Genomic DNA, 22,069 nt, shown 5'->3' with positions numbered 1-22,069 from the left:
AGCAAAAACATCTGAAAAAAATAAACACACAAACATAATTATTTATACACATATATTAACTTCTAAACAATTATTAAACATCTATTTTTAACGTATGTTAAAAGATTAAAACAATATAAAAATATATATTAATGATTTAAAATATAAAAACACAAAAACCTATATTAAATAAAAACATTAAACTATTAAAACATATTTATATTTAAATTTCACAATACAATAAGTGCAAAAGTGGTGAAAGTGTGGATAGCAAAGGGGTAAAAATAACTATTTCCACTCAAGTGAATGGAACAGTATGGTAAGTGTTGGATAGTGGAGAAATTAAATTTACTATTCCATCTCCAGTGAGTGCAACAGTAGGGAAAGTGTTGAATAGTGGGGGGTAAAAATCACTACTCCCACTCGAGGGAGAGCAACAGTAGGGAAAGTGTTAGATAGAGGAGGGTCAAAAATTACTATTCCCACTCCACTGAATGCAATAGTAGGATAAGTGTTGGATAGCAGAGGGGTAAAATGCACTATCCTCACTCCATTGAGTACAACAGTACAGAAAGTGCTCGAAAATGAAGGGGTAAAAATTACTATTCCCACTCCACTGAATGCAACAGTAAGATAAGTGTTCGATAGCAGAGAGGCAAACACTTTCATTACAACTCTGGTGAGTGCAAGAGTATGGAAAGCTTTGGAAAGCAAAGGGAATAAAAATTACTATTCCTACTCCAGACAGTGCAACATTAGGGAAAGTGTTGGATAGCGGAGAGACAAAAATTACTAAGCACCCTTAAACAGTTACAAAAAAAGAAACATATTTTAAAATTTTTTTACATTCATCAAAAATAGATAAACAATGTTTTAGAAATGAAAAATCAAATATATAAAATGAAAACATATTATAATATTAATAACATGTAACAAAAGCCTACAAATATTATATAAAATAAAATAATAAATACTTAAAGAATATATTTTTTAAACTAGAAAATACTGAAGTACAAAAAAAGTATTAATACATACATGTATTTATTTTATTTCCAACCCTATAACACCACACCCAAAAACAAAACACTTCAACATTTTAAATTAAATTTACTACAATAATTAACATAATTAATAATCAATAAAGTATATATTAATACAAATCTAATAAACATGAATTGACTACACATACTTTAAGAGTATAATATCCATAACACACACCAAAATTAAACTAGTAAATAATAAAACACAATTAAAATGTATTATTAACTCAAAAACTATTATTTACCCCTTTAAAAGTAAAAACAACAGATTAAAAAAATAAACAATTACCCAAAATAAATATTAAATAATAACATTAAATAACAACTATATATTAATTAGTTAAACACAAATTACTTCCCACCATTTACTCCAGTCAACACCACAACACACACCTAAAACTAATTTCACAATTACCATAATAATATTTTAATTCATGTAATTAATATCTAAACACCTAAAATTAATTACACAAATACCATAATTAAGTCATTAACAACCAATTATTAATTCATCAATTAAAAATAAATTACTTCCCACCCTTTACAACTATAAACACCACAACACACTTCTAAAATTAATTACACAATGACCATAAATAATCACCAATTAATTAATTAAAATGAATTAACAACCAATTATTAATTATTTAATAATAAATTAGCTGCACATTAAAAACTATAAAATCACAATCAAACAAATATTAATAATGAAAAATATTCAATTAATTTAATATTATTAAATTACTTCCCATCCTATTCCCCTATAAACCCACAACCTGCTACGGAAATAGAAACACAACATTCAAATACTTGTTATGTTATGTTATGTTATTTATACTTTTACGGCGCACAGCTGCCCCAGAGAAGGGGCGTCCTGGCGCTTTGACAAGGTACACACAACACAACACCTAACAAAGACTGGAAAGGCCACAGAAAACAGTTGAAGAGCTAAACAAAAAGAATGGCCTTGATGGTCTTGAATCACCAGAGCCAGGATGGGTGGCTGCTCGTTCAGATACTTGGCTGCCAAGGGCTGGAACGAGCTCCCACTCGAGATTCGCATGGAACCATCCGAAATCAGATTTCGGGGTAAACTCAAAACCTTCTTATTCCCCCGCACTTAATCACCTTTTGTTTTCCCTTGCCCCTGATGGACCTTCCTGTGTTCCTTCCTCTGAGCTCCTTTGCAGTATTCAGCGCGGGGACACTCTGTTTTTGAGTAACCAGGCGCTTTATAAATGGCTTCTATTCTATTCTATTCTATGGCGCGTCTAAACTGAAGAAAGTCATCGAGATCCCGGATATGAGGAGAAAGAGAATTCCACCTCTTCACCGCTAACACTCGAAGAGAGCGGCCACCAGCTCTACCTAGCCTGAAGCGTGGAACCACTGCCAGATTCTGACCCAGCGATCTAAGAGTTCGCTGGGGTGAATACTGAGTCAACAGGTTCTCCAAAATTTGGGGAGACATGCCCGTGAGGATTTTAAACACAAGGCAAAGTACCTTGAATTTAATCTGCTGGTGTACCGGGAGCCAATGGAGAGACTGCAAGGATTTGGAGACCGAGCACCTCCTTGGCAGGCCTATCACCACTCTGGCTGCAGCATTTTGAATTCGCTGCAGCCGGGTGAGTACTGACTGATTAATCCCCACCAAAAGCAAGATGGCATAATCGAGACGGGACAGCACTGATGCTTGAACCACCAGTTGCCTGGTGGGTGCATAAAAAATTTAAGAATAGGTCTTAAACCTCTGATGATGCCATAACAAGTAGCCGCCACCTTCTTGGTGTGAGACATGAAACTAAGCGTTGGATCAAGCCAAACCCCTAGATTTTTTATCTCCGATGCTGGAGAGGGGGTCACTCTCAGTTCAGAGGGCCACCACTTATCACCCCACAACTCCGCCTGCTTGCCGACCACCATAACCTCGGTCTTCTTGGTATTTAACTGGAGACAGTTGGAATTCATCCAGTTGGCCACTGCCCGTAGTCCGTCGCGGAACCTGGGAGCCTCCATGTCTGAGTTCCCACTCAACGTGACCGCCAGCTGCGTATCATCTGCGTAAGATACCATCGTCAAGCCCCATTGCCTGACGACCGCAGCCAGCGGCCTCACGCAAAGATTGAATAGGGTGGGACCCAACGATGACCCCTGTGGGACCCCCAGGTCCAACGGATAGGATTTAGACTTGCCGGGCAGGATCACAACCTGAAAGGACCTTTCAGCAAGAAAAGAGCGGAACCAGCATAGGGCGGAACCCAAGACACCCACTTCTTCTAGTCGCTGGAGCAGGATCCTGTGCGAGACCGTGTCGAACGCGGCACTAAGATCTAATAGCAGAAGTGCCGCCGTCCGACCCGCATCATGCACAGAGCGCAGATGTTCGACCATAGAAAGTAGGGCCGTCTCCGTGCTGTGACCCGCACGGAACCCATTCTGGGTAGGGTCAAGAATGTTCGCCCTGGTGAGATGGTCTGCAAGAATTCCGTTCACATGGGCCTCAGCAACTTTCGAAGACCAAGGAAGTAAGGAGATAGGGCGGTAGTGTTCGGGTTTGCAGGGATCAAGGGTAGCCTTCTTTAAAATAGGTGTAACTACAGCCTGCTTCCACCTAATGGGAACTACACCTGAAGAAAGTGACAGATTAATCAAAGAAAGCACCGGAGTGTGGCATAATGGCGACAAATTCTTAAACTGAACCGGTTTCAACGGATCTTCAGGAGATCCTGACTTAATTTTAAGGCTCAGAGAATCAAATGCCTCCATGGACAAAGGGGGCAAGGTAGTAGGGAACTCCCTTCCTCCCAAGGTGCAGCTGACCCGCTCCGAGATAGGAGAGCCCATCGGGAAAGTTTGGTAAATGGCTTGTACTTTCTCGAGGAAGAAGGAGGCCAGACCCTCACAATGGGAGTCTGAACATATTTCCACCGCCATTGTCCTCTTAGCCATAAGATCCTTTAGCACCTTAAAAATGAGTTTCGAGGGATTCAGACTATTCTGAAACTCTTGGGCATAAAAGGCTGCTCGTGTTCTGCATACCGCCCTATGGTAAGTTTTGATTTTAGCAAGGTAGCAGACCTTCAGTTCAGGATCAAACGATTTCCTCCATAACCTCTCGGCCTGTCTGCAGGTTTTTTAAGAAACGCTAAGGCACTGTCGTACCATGGGCTAGGCTCTTTCGAACGACACTTGGACCATACCAAGGGGATAAAAGAATCAAGGGCATGGGTGATCCACTCGCAGAAGAGATCATATCGGCGGTCTACATCAGTGAAAGGGCCCAGTGGTGCCCCCTCCAACAGATGGTAAAAGCCCTCCAATCTTAGTTTGTTCCAATGTCACCTAAGAGCTAATCTGTCCTGAGATATAAAAGGAGGTTCAAATATAGGGCCTATCATTTTCACCAGCATATGGTCTGTCCAGACAATCTGGGTAGGACAAAGAGCCCTGACTCCCTCTAAGTTGGTAAAGAAAGGATCAAGGATATGACCGCCCCTATGAGTGGGAGAACTGACCAGCTGGGAGAGTTGCAAGGCCTCCAGATCAGCCAAAATGCTCCTAATAGAAGGCGAGGTTGGGCAATCAAAATGAAGATTAAGGTCTCCGAGAACATTAAAATTAGCACAGCCTAGTGCCTCTGTGCTAATTAGTTCCGGGAGAGCAGCCCGACAAGCGGAGTCACATCCCGGAGGGCGATATATTAGCAGGCCAGAGAAGGTGAAATGATGGCTGATGGAGATTTTAAAAAGAGCACTTTCACATCCTGGGAGTTTTACGGCCTTCCACTCACACGGATAGCACGACTTTGTAGCCATAGCAATTCCTCCCCCCCTAGTAGCATGATTAAGTGTAAAGATGGAATAATCTGGGGGGAAGGACAAGTTGAGAATGGACGAATCCGTGTCCTGCCTACATATAAAATATAATCCAAAATACATAACAAAATTTTAAAAATTATATTTTTAACTATATTTTTGCAAACGATATTAAACACTTTGATATTTTTAACATTGATATTACTTAACATAAGTTGAAATTCTTGACCACGATATTCTTGCTTTTGATATTTCTGAACCATGATATTAATGAGACAACATTTGTGCAACTCGATATTTTTACTCAATATCCTTCTGCACACCCCTGTAACTCCAGCTCTCGCATACAGGAATTTCCATACTAGTCATAACATAAGCAACACTCCCTCCTCCCGCTGGAGTCGACAGAGGTAACCATGGGACCTAAATATCATCACGCACCGCCTTCAAAAAGAACTGAAAAACTGCCACCTGCTCAGAATGATGGGATACTGGGGGTCTGTGGCTTCTTAAAGGCGCTGGGTCAGATTTACAAGCCCCCTGCGCCACCAGCATGTCACATTTCATGGTGTACTGGTGGTGCAGGGGGCTCCTCCATATTTACAAAGCCATGTAGCGTCACCCGGCGTGACTTTTCCTCTCCTTGTAAATACGGCCACTTCACACCAGCACTTTGCGTTGAAGTGGCGTTCTATGGGTGTTGATGTGGGTGTTTCCACACAACACTCATGGAACCAGACATCTCCAGATTTATGATAAATCGTAAATCTGGAGATGTGTCTGAATGCTACCCCACCCTAGAGGTGGCGTAGCGAGGCGCAACGAGGGCAATTTTTTCATTTCTCCTCATTTTTTCCTCTTTCAATGCGTGCTGCATCCTGCATTCTGCAGGCTTTCCTGAAGAAACGTGAACATCTAAACTTAGAAAGAAATATTGTGAAAAAGTGATCCAGGGTCCCCGGAAGCGGGCATAACTATTGAGGGACATCTTAAGAATTTTGGGGGCCCTGGGCCAAAAATAATTTGAGGGCCCCTGTTCAGAACAGCTTTGAATTTATGATCCAATTTGTGCCCCTGTTTCCCACACAGTTTCTGCTTACTCAGCTGCGATCCAGTTTGCATCATAGGCATTAGCCTATATATTCCCGATTTAAACGGACAAGTGCAACTGACGGCGGTAGGATTTAGTGTTTCCTGCACTGGTATTAGGTTTTTAATACTTTTAAAATTGTATGTGTGTGGCTGAATTACTCTGTGCTTTTTAACACTTTCTCCTACCTACGCACACTAGCACTTTACTTGATTCTGCTTGCCTACACCTCCTTAGTTGCTCCGATGCGCATCTCGCTTTTCCTCATGTCCTGGGCCGCATCGGCTGATACACCGATTGCGCGGAGGGTAGGGGCTACTATCGGGCTCCTCACTTCCGCCCACACAGTTTCCGCTTCCTCAGCTGCATTACCGATCCAGTTTGCATCAGGCATAAGCCTATATATTCCTGATGCAAACAGACGCTCGTTGGGCACGCGGGCAGAGGGCGTGCTGCTGGCACACTGAAGGCGCACCAAAGGTAAGCCTATCTGTGCCCGTCAGCGCCCCGGAGGCGTCCTGTGCCGGCCATGCTGCCAAGTTCCCCTCCGGTTAGTTTCTTCCACTATCATACAATAGGGAAAAACTGCTTAGCCTTCGGCGGCTACCATTATGTCAGTGTACAGCCGCTGATCCGAGCTTGGAGGTAGACTTTTGATGCAATAAGTGCAACTGGTCTCTCCTCCAGCACAGGAATCTCGCACCCAAGATCCTCCCACACAACAATATGTGCAAAAACAATAAGAAAACAGAGGACTTAATTTACAATAAAAATCTAGACTGCTCTCCCATCCCAATGGAAAACATAGAGGGTACAGAGTCCTTGGGCTTCCGTTGTACCTTATCCCCTCATCATAGCAGAGCTGTTTTTCTGATTTACAGACTTCCCGGTGAAATTGGAAATTTTATTACTACGCTTAATACAGCCACCACCTCACTGGCCTTAAAATACAATAACTGCCCTATTCTGGGAGATTTCAATATACATATGGACAATGGAAAATACCCTCAAACAATTTCCTTGTCAGAGACGCTGCAGGCCTGCAACATGTTTCCATCTATTTCTTCGACCACCCTAAGAAGGGCCAAATCTTTCACAACTTTGACATATCAGTAGGCCTACCTCTTCCCATTACCTGGTCTGACCACCTCCTATTACAATTCGTCATTCCCAACTCTGCCACAGTCCATCGGGCTAATGCAGGGCAGAGGATCCCTAATTACAGGGCATTCCATAAAATATCCATCCCGATGCTTAGGAGCCGGCTACTTAAACAAGCGTGTTAATCGCTACACAACATCTAGACCCCTAAGATCTTCCAATGCCAACCTGGCCAATGTGCCTAAAATATGCTGTGCCTGCACTGGAGACAGATCCCTCGGCTTCTAGGCACAAAATTGTGGAATAGACTCCCTGAGTCTCTGAGACTAACCACATACCTACTGTCTTTCAGGAAGAACTTAAAAACCTGGCTTTTTAATAACTGATGGGTCTTTTGCACACGTTTTCCTCCCGCTGTCACATGCCCAGACACTCTAGTCTGAGTAGCTGTGTGCTTTATTAAATACACTATTTCATTTCATTAGGTCCCTGACAGTGCAAAGGAACACTCGTCCAAATTCTAAAGGCCTTATTTATGAGGCCTTGCTTCACTTTTATGCCGCCTGTCCGTCACTTTTTGTGACGTGCCGGCAGCGTAAAAAATGTGCCATGTTGCACCCTATTTACAAAGTGACGCATCTAGGCAGATGTGTCCCTTTGTAAACCCCTGCACTACATCATACCTGCACCAGGTGTAATGTATGCAGGGGGGGTGTTCCCCGCAAAAAGCCTTGCAGAAGTGGCGCATTGAAATCTATTAGAACTCAGTGCGCCACTTCTAGGACGCCATTGTGTCAATATTTTCCACCTGCCTCACAGCAGGCGTAAGACTGATCCAGGCCCTTTCACTGGGGGCTCGCCCCATGTGAAAGGACACATTGCTGGAGTTGCGTTTATTTTCAGACACACCCCAGCAATGCGTCAATTTTGCGCCTACTGATACGTCAGAAATACGGACGTATCCGTAACTCCTTGCGACAGGATGCGTCATACAGTAAATATGAAGCATCCATCATGTTGCAAGGAGGGCGCACTAAGAAGTGACGCATCGCTGCTTTCACACAGTGATGCATCACTTCTCATAAATAAGGCCCTAAATGTGTTTACATCTAATATTCAGGGATAGTTATGTGTGTTTTCAATACTGTAACACAGCAGCAGCTCACCAATATTAGTGCAAATACTCTCTGTGACGCCCTCCCACTTCTTATATGTTAGGCCTTGTTTTGATCTCAAAGAAACTTTTTTTATGTATATTGCATGAAACATAAACACAACATTTCTCTGCAAAATGGCTGTACTAGACTCTCACACGTCAGGTACATACAAAATAAATTAAAGGAAAACACCTTTAAAACAATCTGTTTAAGAAATATTCAAGGTCATTAGGGTAAAATTCTGGAGAACGGAGCTGACTGTCAGGGGCCCCCTGAAAGGCTGGGGCCCTGGGCCAGAGACCCTTTGCCCATGCTTTAAAACGTCTCTGTAACTATTCAGTGTTTATGACTATTATGGAAATTGCCCTACGAGAGAACTGGAGTTACAGGTCAGAAACTATCCCATCAGACTGTCCCTTTGTATGATGATGTCAGCTGGGTTTTGAGGAGCATTGTGACATCGTTCTCTGGGTCTCTATCTGTTTAGGCGTCACAGGATTGGCGTTACGGATTAAACATGGTTCAGGGTTAGAGCTTGCATTCTTTGGAAGGGTCTATCCTATGAACACAGGTCAGCCCAAAATCCCAGATGATGTCACCAAACAAAGATTCATTCATGTCTCTTCTTGGTAAATGTTAGAGATGAGAGAATGAGCAAAGAGAACTCTTTCCTTCTTCTTCACTGGATGTCTCTTTTAATAACAACAAAATGACCTTATCTTATGTTTCTTGGTTACTACTCCATGTAAGACGTCTTCATACTCAGAGAGCTCTGCTCAGAGGGAGCAGCTGAGTAGTTTATATATGTTGCATGTTTCACTCTGGGAGGGTCATTGAAATATATAAACGTCTTTTTGTATTTTGGTTTGTTGTATCTTCTGACTGACTGGGGGGATTAAATTTAGTTTAATGCTTACACATGTTTCTTTTATTCATTTTACTAGAATGACTCAACAATAAGACAGATGTTTAAAGGGTCTGGATGAAAGCCAAGCCTCAGGGATTTCAACGCTGGACACCCCTCTATCCTGAAATGCTACTGAGCATCTAAGACTTCCAGTTCCTGATTGGATGACGGATTTTTACAAACCTACTGTCACCCCCTGGAAGAAATATCATGTCATTCTGTTGCTCACTGTATTTGCATGAATACTCTGCAGTTGTTCAATCCATGCATAACCTTTTTACAGTTTTCTCACATTTTCAAATAAAGGGTGATTGAAGGGTCAACATTTGTCCTCCCCGACTCTTTCTTTTTTGTGTTCTGTCTTGAAAGTGCAGCTGTCACCAGATAATCATGTGCGCATCACCAGAGAGGGGCTTTGGCTCCGCCCACATGTTGTGAACCAGATGTTCATGTTTTCATTGGGCAGAAGTTGTGCTTCCACAAACAAAGCGCCTGCCATCCACGCAGCTGTGATCATTTTGTTCATGTATCCTCTGCCCAAGCTTGAACTTTAACACATACACACATGCCACTGAAAGGATGTTAAAGTGTGGGTGGGTGGGTGCAGAGGACTCCCAGCAGTGACCAGACATGTGAGGGGTGGGTGGATATGACTCCCAGCAGTGGCCAACAGTATGGGGGTGGGTGCAGAGGACTCCTAGCAGAGGCCAACAGTATGGGGGTGGGTGGATATGACTCCCAGCAGTGCCCAGCTATGTGAGGGGTGGGTGCAGAGGACTCCCAGCAGTGACCAGACATGTGAGGGTGGGTGGATATGACTCCTAGCAGTGGCCAACAGTATGGGGGTGGGTGCAGAGGACTCCCAGCAGAGGCCAACAGGATGGGGATGGGTGGATATGACTCCCAGCAGTGCTCAGACATGTGAGGGGTGGGTGGATATGACTACCAACAGTGCTCAGATATAGGGGGTACATCATCAACAGCATACCACAACTACACAGGGTTTGTGCACATCCCTAAGTTGTGACTATAATGATAGTGCCATAGCAACACATCACTTACAGCAGTGTCCCACTCCCTGGAGGATGGATTACTTTCACACACTGCATGACACACCACATGTGAGTGTCAACATGCATACCCACCCATGGAGGCTGCAGACAAAATACACACCCTACCATCATGGCACAATAGTGTATATTGATGTAACAGCCTACCAAACAAAGAGAGCAAAAGGGAACACACACTGCCACTTACATCCCAGGACTGATATGAATGTCCAGGTGGTGGTCAGACCACCAATATGTAGTCTCTCATGGAAGGAATATGGTTGAAACCCCTTACATACAATGCACAAAATTGTGAGTCATATGCCCAAATACCCTGCATAACAATTCCCAACATAGGGGTAGGCTGTGATTACACACATATATAGTGGTGAAAAGGGTGAATGTGTCCATGAAGGCATTTGTACATACTCAAAACACAGGTACAGTGAGTTGCAAGCATGGCACAGACCAATGAGCAGTAGACATCTGTGAGCAGGCATGGCCATTGTTTAAGGGAACCGTCACCAAAAAAGGAAATGTGCACACATGTCAGCATAACAATTGTGCAACTGTTTGCAGTGAAGATGTCAGGTGCCACAGAGGAAGGAACACTCCTTGGGACAATGTCTCTAGCCAAACTGAACACATAAAAACCATGATTAATTGCAGAGACATTGTGATGGCACACAGATACCATGGTCCACCTCTTGACCATCAACAAAAAACATCTTTCAGAACCCCAAAACATTACCAGGACACCAAATCCAGGTCCCTCATCACCAACATCAAGTACCTGAAATGCAATAGTGTTGAACGTAAAATAAAAGGCTTTATTCAGCTGCAACAAATAAGATCTGCAAAAAGGAGTCCGTGCTGAAATAAGGCCAATGGCCAGTCCACACAAATGTCCTTGTAGGGGGACGTTAGGTAAGTCGTCTGCCCCTAACTTGCCTGCACATGGAGTAGCTAATGGGATGTTGACCCTTGGGGGGCATCATCAGGGGGCAGGACCAGGCACCACAGGGACAGGAGTGGGAAGGGTAGGTGTAGTGGGTACAGGCACGGACGTATCCTCCTCACTGGCTTCTGCAGCGCCAAAGGTGGACAGATATTCTGCGCTGCACACTGTAGCCAGTTTGGCTAGCCCAACCCCTGCACCCGAGGACACTATTGGAGTGGAGGGAGAGGGCTGTGAGGATTGCAGACACTGACTATGGCTGCGTGTCTGCGGTTTAACCCCAGTCCCTGTGGGTGTGCCTGCAGCCCCGTGAGTGTGCGTGTCAGGAGGTGTGCGCTTCACCTTTTTTGGTGGTGTGCTGCCTGTGTCCGTAGGTGTGCGTGATTTTGTCTTCCTGCGTATGCCTGGGACAGGTATGGGAGAGAGGAGTGTGAATGGGTCAGAAGGAGGGAGGGGACGGACCGCTGCAGGAGGGAAACTGCTGCCGTCAGTGATGAGTCCATGGACTGCATAATCCGACGCTGGTCAGACATTGTTGCTGAAATGCCCTCCATGAACTACAACAATTGTGTCAGAATTTGAGTGTGGCCATGGAGGACAATCGGCATCGATGTCTGACCAACCTGTAACTGGTGGAGTAAGTCCACAGACTCCGCACTGAGGGCAGCAGGGGAGACAGGGGCAGGGGCTGCGGTGCTGGGGCTGAAGGAGACATGGGGGCTGCACTGACAGAAGGGACAGGAGCAACTGGGAGGGTGGAGATGATTCTGGAGGAGGCGGGGACAGACTCAGTGCTGCTGCCCGGCGTTGCAGCAACTTCCCCCTCCTCCTGGGAGTCAGAATCGGATCCATTGGCGTGGTAGGATGTGTCGCCTTCCAACAGGTCCGCAGACTGACTCCCCTCACCCTCCGTGCCACTGGCTCCCTCCAACTTCCCCACGCTCGTGGCACTGTGACTGGGTCCCTCCTCCTGGTCCCTGCAGCTGTCTCCTCCAGTTTTGGGTGATGATGCTGTGACAAAGGAGAAGAAACAGAAATGCATCAGTCAACTGTACACATCTGAAACATAAGCACAAAATCGGTACTTCACACTGGAAATCATGGCATGCATCATGAGTAACAGTCAGATAACTCTGCACATATTTGAGCCTTGTACTGCCCAGTTGGTATAGACACAATGCTACTTGGACACAGGGATCCAAAGAACACACTAGGCCACAACTTGAAAGAGAAATACCCAGAGAAGCTAGTGTTTGTTTACAGGAGAGCCGATCTATACAATGAAGTGATGCCACCAAAAAATAAACAGTAGTGGTGCCCCTCAGGGCAAACTAAACAACCTCACTCCCCACCACACTCAGAGCCCTGTCACCACACTCAGAGCCCTATAAGTACATTAGTCAAAAATGAATTTAAAAAAAAATGTTGGTATCTTTGGACTCACTAAACTTTACACAATCCACATGTTTTGAATGTGGTAATTCGCCATTTTGTGAAAACAACACTTATGTGTCTGCATGAAAGATATCTCACAAGGAAATGCACACAAAAAAACATTTCCACATTCATTGAAAAAAGCTGGCACCCTTCAAAATCAAGCACTGTTAGAAACAACTGGCGTGGCACATTGCCCATATACATGGTCCAATTGAGGTCTTGATGTCTTGACACTCCTTAGTTTGTATAATCGACAACAAAGGACTTTCAAGACCCCAAGACCACTGTGGGAACATGTATATGGAGATCAATGCACACCATTTATCGCTAACACTGGCCTCTTTGAAAAGGTCCAAGTGTCTTCCAAATGTTGTTTTGTGTGCACTACCTTGTGAGACATCTATCATGCAGGCACATAAGTGTTACTTACACAATTAATCATATTAACACATTCTAAACATGAACAACTTCTAACAAGTGTTGTGAATGCCAAGGTACAATCATTTATGTGGCACGACTTGAAATATGTCAGTTCTCAGATGGGCATCCATTCCCTGATGACACAGTTGCTTGCACATAAAAACCTACTGGCTGTCATATGGAGTGGCACACATGTCCTAACTCAGGACAATGCTTAAGCTAATGGGCCTGCAATTGTGATGAACAAAATCATTGCTGCATTGTGGACACACCCTTATCCCCAGGCAAAATGTCTGCACACAAACACAAAACTGTGTTGCATCTGAACTACATAAATGTGGCAAAAATGTATGAGTCTGAATCATGTCTGGAATAAAACAATATAGGTTGCAAAGCTCCAAATGAAATCACTGGCCACCGTGACAGGGGCAGTGCATGGGGAATCATTGTTCAGCCAATTCTCACCCACAGGTCAGACCTGGCAAGGTTAAATCAGACGGGCCCATGTAGATCTCTCCCGCACAACACCCCCATACCTCAGTCAATGTGATCGATACAGCTCAAGAAGTGAGACCTCTGAATTAAGGTAGCAAAAACTGTGCAGCAACAATTCCAAAAGTAACCCAACATCACCTCGTGGGGCTGGCAATACATATTTGTGACAATCAACCATCAAGAGATTGTTGTGAATAGGCACTCAGCCACTGCCCAGTGTGAGTACGCACAAGCCAAATGTTGTGTCCCTGTCCAGCGGACACATGTAGCAGACACAGGAAAAATACAAACTATGCCAGGGACCTATGCCCCAGAGGCAGGCCCATGCTGAACCCACATAGAATGGGCACAGTGTTGGATGACACACATGATTAGGAGGCCAGGGTGTCTCAGGGGACTGTAGTGGGCACACTGATCCGTGGGTCCGGAATGAGCTGACTGTAACATGAGTAACCGTCATGGCACTATGCATATCTCCCACTGATGTACATCATGTCTAAGGACACTACATACGTCATGCATGCTGCAAGGGTGTGCAGTTGAAACCTTATAAAAAAAATTGATACTTGTATAGTGCACTACTCACCCGCAAGGGTCTCAAGGCGCTTCTACGAATACCGCTGTGGAACCCATCCTGGCTTTCCCTGTGAGGCGTCCGCTCCTGGGCACCCCCAAGGTGGAGGCCAGGCATCCTTAGTGTAGTGGGGCCGTTGTGGAGATTAAGCAAGCTATTCCCCAGAGTTGCAGAGTGGGACTCCATGATTAGAATAGGCACCGAGGCGAGAATTATCAGGTCCGTGGAATTTTGAGCCCAAGACCCACCAAGGTGAGGAATTGAACCCTGGTCCTGGGCTAGACCTCTGCATCAGGGTCTGCCTCTCTAATCATTGAGCCACACTTCTCCACAAACCTTACACTCCTATGTTGAGAGTCATCATCATTGCCAACAAATATGGAGCCCCAACACAGTGTACAGGTCATGGCACAGGCAAGGTCCCAACACATGTCACAGACCACCCTCCCACATGATGCAGAATTCAATGTGCAGTCTGATTTTTCTAGCACCCTAGATGAACATGTGCAAATGTGATTACACACAGACCAGGGGACACATGTTAAGGAGGGGAAGGGATGAAAATGAGCACTGAGTGACTATAGAGAGCTGAAAAGGCACTGCACATATAACCTGTCTGAGCTGACACCCCAACTGTGGGAGTGTAGCCAGGCTTCAGAGCACTTCAAAAAGCAGGTGACACAAAACACAACAAACAGCCATGTACCTACCTCCTTGCTGCTGTCTCTCCTGCAACTGTCCATCAAGGTCTGGGAACACCACCGCCAGGACACAGAGCATGTGGGGGGTCAGGTGATCGCGTCCACCATGCCGGCGTGGAGGTGACAACTTCAGCTGGACCCGGGCGATACGCCGGGTCCAGCACCGCATGTTCTGCCACCTCTTCTGCACATTCCTCAGGTGTCGGCGAGTGTCCCCCGCAGACCTGACGGCCCTGACGATGTCCTGCCAGATTTACCCCTTCTCGTAGGCAGTTACCTGTCAGGAAGACACAGTGAAACAGCATGACTACACCTGCTCCATGTCCCAGGGACACACACTTGCACATCATTGATAATGTGAACAGGGCATAGGTTGCTGACAGGACTTGCATCATTGGCCATGTGAATTTGGCCTGTGTGCAAGCCCCAGTGCACTACATGGCATTGAAAGCCAACAGATGGTGTATCGGGTGCAACACATTCACTGATCATGGCACACACTGGTAACTGTGGGCGGACAATTCGTTCCGCTCACGGAATTTGTGGAATTTCTGCAATTTCGCGATCCGTGAATCATGCGAAATTGCAGCAAAATCCGCAAATCCGAGAGCGGGACGGATTTTCCCACAGTGAAGTACTTGAAGCACTTACAGGGTTACAGCAGGTGCCCAAGTTGAAGCTAATTTATTTGTAACCATTTACAAAATGGTTACAAAGAAATAAACTTCAACTTGCGCACCTGCTGTAACCCTGTAAGTGCTTCCTGAGCGGCGCCTGCAGAGTTCATTGCCTATTTGCAACTATTCTCTGACCATCTAAGCAGGGTCCGAGAATAGTTACAAGTATGGCACGAGGCTTCTGTCACAAAAATTAAACCTCAACAGGAAGTACTTGCAGATATAAATAAAGCAGGGGCCCGAGTTGAAGCTCAAATTCAGTAACGCTTCAATCAGCCCAAAACATTAGTGAGTGAGCACGGTCGAGGCTGGGCAAGTGTGCTTTAACCCCGTCTCTGCCATCGAAAATTAGCTGTAATACTTCGGGGAGGTCTTTACATCCATGAGTTTCTCAAGCGTGATCCCCGTGTAGTTCCTGTGACCAGGAGGCTGCTTCTTCCTGATATGATGCCCTGCTCGCTTTCTGACTCTTTATACACAAGAGGCATCCCCTCCCATTCGGGCCCTGCACCACACACTAGCGGTATGAAACGTCTTCCCTCCCTTTTCCCACTATGATGGACAACTCACTCAAGGGACCTCGGCGCCTTTTGGCGTGGTGGCAAAGTAACAGGCACACATGGTCAGTGGAGACAAATCTTCTGGCCCTTTACGCAGCTGCAGTGTAGGAAAAGCACTATACATTTACCAAACGAGGTAGCACGTACTAATTAGCCAGTAGCAAGTACTCCAGTTGAGTATAGTGCAAATTGCAAAAAAAATCAACGATTTAGCGGGAAAATCCGCAGATTTATTTTCCGATTTCGCGCAAATTCGTGGACCGCAGATCCGCAAAATTCACCCATGCTTACACACTGGGCAACACATGCATCTGCAGGGTGTGGGACAGCGCGTGCCAAGCAGTCACATATCCCACTCCACTGACGATCCCTCAGCAGACCAAATAGACACACCTTAGCACAGATCACTCGCCTGTCACTGACAACAGCGGATACAACCCTCACTTTGCACATGTACCACCTGCCACTGGGGTGTCACAGGTGTCGTGCTAGCTTTGCAAGTCAGGTACACAGCACTGCTTACTTGTCACATCAGATGGGTAGAGCTGCTGCATACGCCATGCAGCAGTGGTGCAACACATCACATAGACACTCACCCATATGACAAGGCACATTCATACACATCAATGTCCATGAGGTTGTACGCATCATTTGGACAATCTCACCACAGGTCCCCTCAACTCATAAACATCTGTGAGTACAGTCACCTGTCACTCCGGGGGGACCACTGTTCCACCTCAGGACATTTGGAAATAAAGTCACAAAGGTCTGGCACGGCTGAATGTGTCATTCACTATGCAGTGAATGTCACAGTAAGCACAATGCAAGTGAGGAGTGAACATCATGCTCTGCATGAGAGACATCACCATGTACACCCCCTGGGATTCACTACAAAACACATTGCATGTCTGTCCCACCAATACACAATGCCTGTTGTGACACTCACACAACAGGTGCACAGTCAAAGGTAGTGGAGTCAGCACTCACCTGCTCTTCTGGTCTCCCATACAGCTTGCTGTACTGTTGTAGTAGGCTATCCAGCAGGGCCTGGTTTTCCTCATCAGTGAAGGCTGGGGCCCTTTCCATAGTACGAGCCATGATATTCCAGAGGATGCAGAAACAGCAGCAGTGTGGTCCACTCCAATGTTGTGCAGGCAAGTGCCCTCTCAGGGGTTCATGCTACCGTAAATCAGTGCTGCTGAGGGGCATTCAGTTCGAGGAGTACATAGTGATAGGTCAGATTCGTTGTATCGTACGTTTCCTCCAATCCCTTTAAACATACGCCTCTGACACGCAAGCGCTTTGTTTAAAATTTGAGCTTCAGCTCAACAATCATTTTGCAACATTGTATTTTTTGGGCCAACTTACTTTTGCAGGACACCTGTTGGACACATAAATGAAAATGAAATGAAAAAGGTTCTTAATAAAGCGCACTGTGACCAAGCGGCTTCCTGTCGCTAGAGGTAAGAGCTGAGGGAGATGGGAGAAGCCAAAAGCTATTTAGCAGGAATATGCAATAGAAAACAAATGGGTTTTTAGGGCCTTACGGAATTGGGAGTAAATGGTGATTGATCTGATCGACAGAGGGAGACTGTTCCAGAAAGAGGGACCCAAAACAGAGAATCTGGTGCCTCCAGTTTTGGATCTACGAAACCGAGGTACATTGGAAAGGAACTGATTAGAGGAACGGAGGGAACGATTGGGGGTATAGGGAGTGATGAGAGAGTTAATAAAGGCTGGGCCAGTGCGGGCCCGAGCCATAAAGACCAGACAGCCCATCTTAAAGAGGGATCTCTGAGAGATGGGGAGCCAGTGAAGTGCTTTCAGAATGGGGGTAATGTGGGAAGACTTTGGGAGGTGGAGGATAAGGCGGGCGGCCTGGTTCTGAACAGCCTGTAGGCGGCGAAGTTCGTATGCTTGAATGCCCACATACAGGCTGTTCCCGTAATCGAGACGGGAAAGAATCATTGCCAGGATAATAAGCTTAAGGGCGTCAGAGGAAAAGAAACGGGACACTTTTCGGATGATTTGGAGAGAAAGAAAACAGGAGGAAACAACCAGGCTGATCTGGGCATGCATAGAGAGGTCCCGGCTGACTTTAATGCCCAGGGTCTTTGCCGAGGTCGCTGGCAAAGGAGGGGGGCCAGATATGGAAGGCCAAAAGGCGGTCAACCAAGGGGAAGAGGAAGGGCCAGTCAGGACCAACTCCGTCTTATCCAGATTGAGCTTCAGTTGATTCCGATTCATCCAGTCTGAAATAAAGACCAAAGTGGAGTGGAATTTGGGTAGGGAATGCAAGGGAGAAGAAAGATCAAAAACAAGCTGGAGGTCATCCGCGTAGTTATACACGGAGACCCCCATATCGAGAAGGGAAAGAATAAGGGGACGGATATAAAGGTTGAAAAGGAGAGGGGACAGGGAGGAGCCTTGGGGAACTCTACAGGGGACCAAGCGGGTGGGAGCGGAGTAGCAAGAAAGATGTACCGCCTGAGTCCGGTCTTTAAGAAAGGAGGCGAGCCAAGAGAGGGCAGTGCCCCGAACGCCCGCTTCGCAGACACGGTCGAGAAGGATGGAATGGTCGACCGTGTCGAACGCAGCGGCAGATCGAGAAGCACCAAGGCTTGGGGCAAGTTAGAATCTGCCTTACTCTTTAGCTCGTCTAAGACGGACAGAACAACTGACTCGGTGGAGTGAGCCGGTCGAAAGCCCGCTTGGTGGGAGGCCAGGAAGTGGTTGTCCTCGATGTAAGAAGAGAGACAAGAAGTGATATAGCTCTCCAGGATCTTTCCGAGGTAGGGGAGAAGGGAAATAGGCCTAAAGTTAGAGGGGAGGGAAGGGTCTAGGCCAGTTTTTTTTAAAATAGGACGAACTATAGCAGATTTGAAATGATTGGGGACTGAACCAGAAGAGATAGAGGTATTAAGAAGAGAGAGAGGAAGATCAGGGCAATGGGTGAAGAGTACTTTCAGAATGCGAGCTGGCGCACAGTCGGCTGGGGAACCGGACTTCACTTTCTGGAGTAGAGCCAAGAAAACGTCCAGGGAGATGGGGGGAAACTGATTAAGAGGAAGAGAGGACAAAGAGGGCGCAGGAGGAGGGGGAGACGGAGAGACTGAAGGAATATTAGATTTGATCTTGGCAATCTTCTCCAGGAAGAAGTCATAGCAACTCAAAACTCAGTATTCATGACACCCAGGAGGCATTCAGGGCCTACTACTCGTCCCCTATGAGTCCCCTAAGTAATTTTGAGATCCACTCATGGCACCAATATAATAGTGATATGATGCGCACACAGCCCAGAAAGTAGGGGTACGGTGCGTTTCACACGCGGATGCGAATGCAGGGGTACGGTGCGTTTCACATGCAGATGCGAATGCAGGGGTTTGGTGCCTTTCACACGCTGATACGAATGAGGGGTACCGTGCGTTTCACACACTGATTCGAATGCAGGGGTATAGTGCATTTCACACGCTGATGCGAATGCAGGGGTACGGTGCGTTTCACACGCGGATGCGATTGAGGGGTACGGTGCCTTTCACACACTGATGTGAATGCAGGGGTACGGTGTGTTTCACACGCCGATGCGAATGTAGGGGTACGGTGTGTTTCACATGGTGCATTTCACAGGCTGATGTGAATGCAGGGGTATGGTGTATTTCACATGGTGCGTTTCACACGCTTATGCGAATGCAGCGGTACGGTTTGCACAAGGATGTCTATCAAGTACTTGTCATTGCATACTTTCATGTGCAGGCCCTAGGTGTGGCAGCCAGTGACATAGCACAGGGCATCTAATCTTGTTGCACAATCGATGTGTGATGACCTGTGGACACATGTCATGTCTGATGAGGCACTATGTGGCACACATCACCTTGACACTTGTCAAGTGTGTATCATTCGTCAGATTTTGTCATGCACAGCAACACTGGAATGGTACAGTCATCACTACCGGCACCAGTCTCATGATGCCAGGGACTGGGGCACTTTGTCAAATGACATGTCACTTTCAGCATGATCCTATGTGACTGTCAGGTGTGTGTCATGTGTTATATTGAGCTTGATGTCTGTGTTCCGTAAACTGCATCTGCTGTTGGTGCATTTAACATGGGTCTGTGTTGAGATGGAAATGGTTTCACATCTACACACACCATGCCACATGTGGGTTCCCTTTTTTTTAATTCTTTTTTATTTTATGCAAGGAACAGAAGTAATACAATGAATACAGCCAGCAACAGAAATACAATTTAAGCAACAATGAATATACCAAAAGGAGGTTTATACCATACAAAGTGGCATGAAAAAAAAGAAAAAGACACAATAAAAAAGATGTATAAAGAAATACAATTAATGTTGAGCCAGAATCAGCAAAAAAAACAAGAAGAACAATTCTACAATCAATTAAATCCATTTGGTTATAGGGGCCCATATTTTTAACCCTCTTGCAAATATTCTTAGTTTTAAATATAGCAACTACAATATTGTACATGGCTAACAACTGAGCCTTCCATAAGGAGAATAACGGAGGATCTGAAGAGATCCAATCCTTACTAATACAGGCATGCAGGACAGCCTTACAAATAAAAAGAAAGGCAGCAATTGCCTCTGGTCTGGTTTGCATTATAGAATCAGTACCTAACAACACCAACTCTCCCGAAATACATATCGGCAAACCAAGTATTTCCACCAAAAACTGTTGAATAGACGTTATAAGAACTGTCCGCTTGGGGCAGGAGAAGAACATATGCAGTGCATCAACAGCGAAGCAGCCACATCTGCTACAGCTGGCTCCAGCTCCTGTACACCATTTAGAAATTTTCCTTGAAGAGTAATATAAATCATACAAAACCATATAATGTTGTGCCCGCATCCAGCCTGAAATCAAAACTTCATGAGCCAGAATGACAGAGGAATTAATGTCGATTGTCGCTACTTTTAACTGTATTCTCCATTTATCTTGGCATTTCTCTAAATCATCTGACAAAATCTGTATCAGATTTGAATAAAAAAAACAATTGGCATTCCTTTTGTAATCCACCCTTTTAACGGAAATTTCCTAAACCGGGAAATATTTTGCCCCAGCGGACCATAATAACTACGAATTTGTAAATATTTTTAAAAATCCTTCTTTTGCACACCAAATTTAAGTTGTACCTCTGTAAAAGACAGAGGTTGAAGATCTTGAAATAAATCCCCTAAACAGCAAATACCTAACTGGCGCCACTTCCTGGTTGTTGAATCTCGGAAAATGATAGGAAGAATACCGGCTGCTTCAAACGGAGTATATCCATTTATATTCGGTAACCCTAGATGCCGCTTAATTCGTCTCCAAATTGAATAAGCAGCCATTACAACTTTAAATTTAGTTTTTTATAATATCTTGGTTCCACAACTTTCAGGAAGCAGCTGTTAGCTTCTTCTCCAATCCCAAATTTGTATATTGAGGGGTTATGGCATGGTAATAATTTTGCTTTTTCACCTACCACTAGGGGGGAAATAAATTGCAGGACAGCTGCCCAATAATCGAATAAAAAATAAGGTATACCGCAACCCCCCCTAGCTCTAGGGAGAACCATTTTTTTAAAGGCTCTTCTATGTCGTTTATACCCCCAGAGAAATCTAGAGACAATATTTTCCAGCCTTTTAAAGCAAGTTAGGGGCAATTCTAATGGGACGGATCTAAATAGATAAAGAAATTTGGTGAGAACCAGCATTTTTAATACATTAGCTCTTCCATATAATGATAAGTGGAGATGGTTAAGACGCTCTAAAGTAGAGTTAACTTTATCTAAAACTGGATTGATGTTGATTTCAGGAATTTTATTAACTAGTGAGGTGATTTTAATCCCAAAATATATTGCCTCGGATACGACTGTTATGCCCCTCGGGGGATCACCCCCCACATAAAGGATCTGTGTCTTATTTATGTTTAGCGTGTACCTAGAGAATTGACCGAACTGTCCAGCCAAATCTTCAGTAGTTGATAGGGCCAGCGGAAGGTCAGTGGTTATGATGACAATATTGTCTGCGTAGGCAGGAACTCTGTACTCAACATCGCATACGCTAACTGGTTTATTATATATGGATTCATTTAGTTTTGCCATAAAAA

General features: G+C 45.1%; 2 protein-coding genes across 2 annotated transcripts in view; both read left to right on the top strand.

Moving 5' to 3' along the window:
• The window catches only part of LOC147725698 (uncharacterized), a 191,106-nt gene extending 181,878 nt beyond the window's left edge, over positions 1–9,228 (top strand). Inside the window, exon 3 of the mRNA XM_086964375.1 lies at positions 9,130–9,228. The gene's annotated coding sequence lies outside the window, so the exon portion shown is untranslated. The remainder of the gene's footprint in view (positions 1–9,129) is intronic.
• LOC147725697 (uncharacterized) overlaps positions 1–9,268 on the top strand; it is a 30,700-nt gene extending 21,432 nt beyond the window's left edge. The window contains exon 3 of the mRNA XM_086964374.1: positions 9,130–9,268. The gene's annotated coding sequence lies outside the window, so the exon portion shown is untranslated. The remainder of the gene's footprint in view (positions 1–9,129) is intronic.
• Positions 9,269–22,069: the final 12,801 nt, after the last annotated feature.

Source organism: Lissotriton vulgaris, chromosome 3_2 (assembly GCF_964263255.1).
Source record: "Lissotriton vulgaris chromosome 3_2, aLisVul1.2, whole genome shotgun sequence".
Classification (NCBI taxonomy): domain Eukaryota; kingdom Metazoa; phylum Chordata; class Amphibia; order Caudata; family Salamandridae; genus Lissotriton; species Lissotriton vulgaris.
Note: the sequence above shows the minus strand (reverse complement) of the source record. Positions and strands in the feature narration are given on the sequence as shown.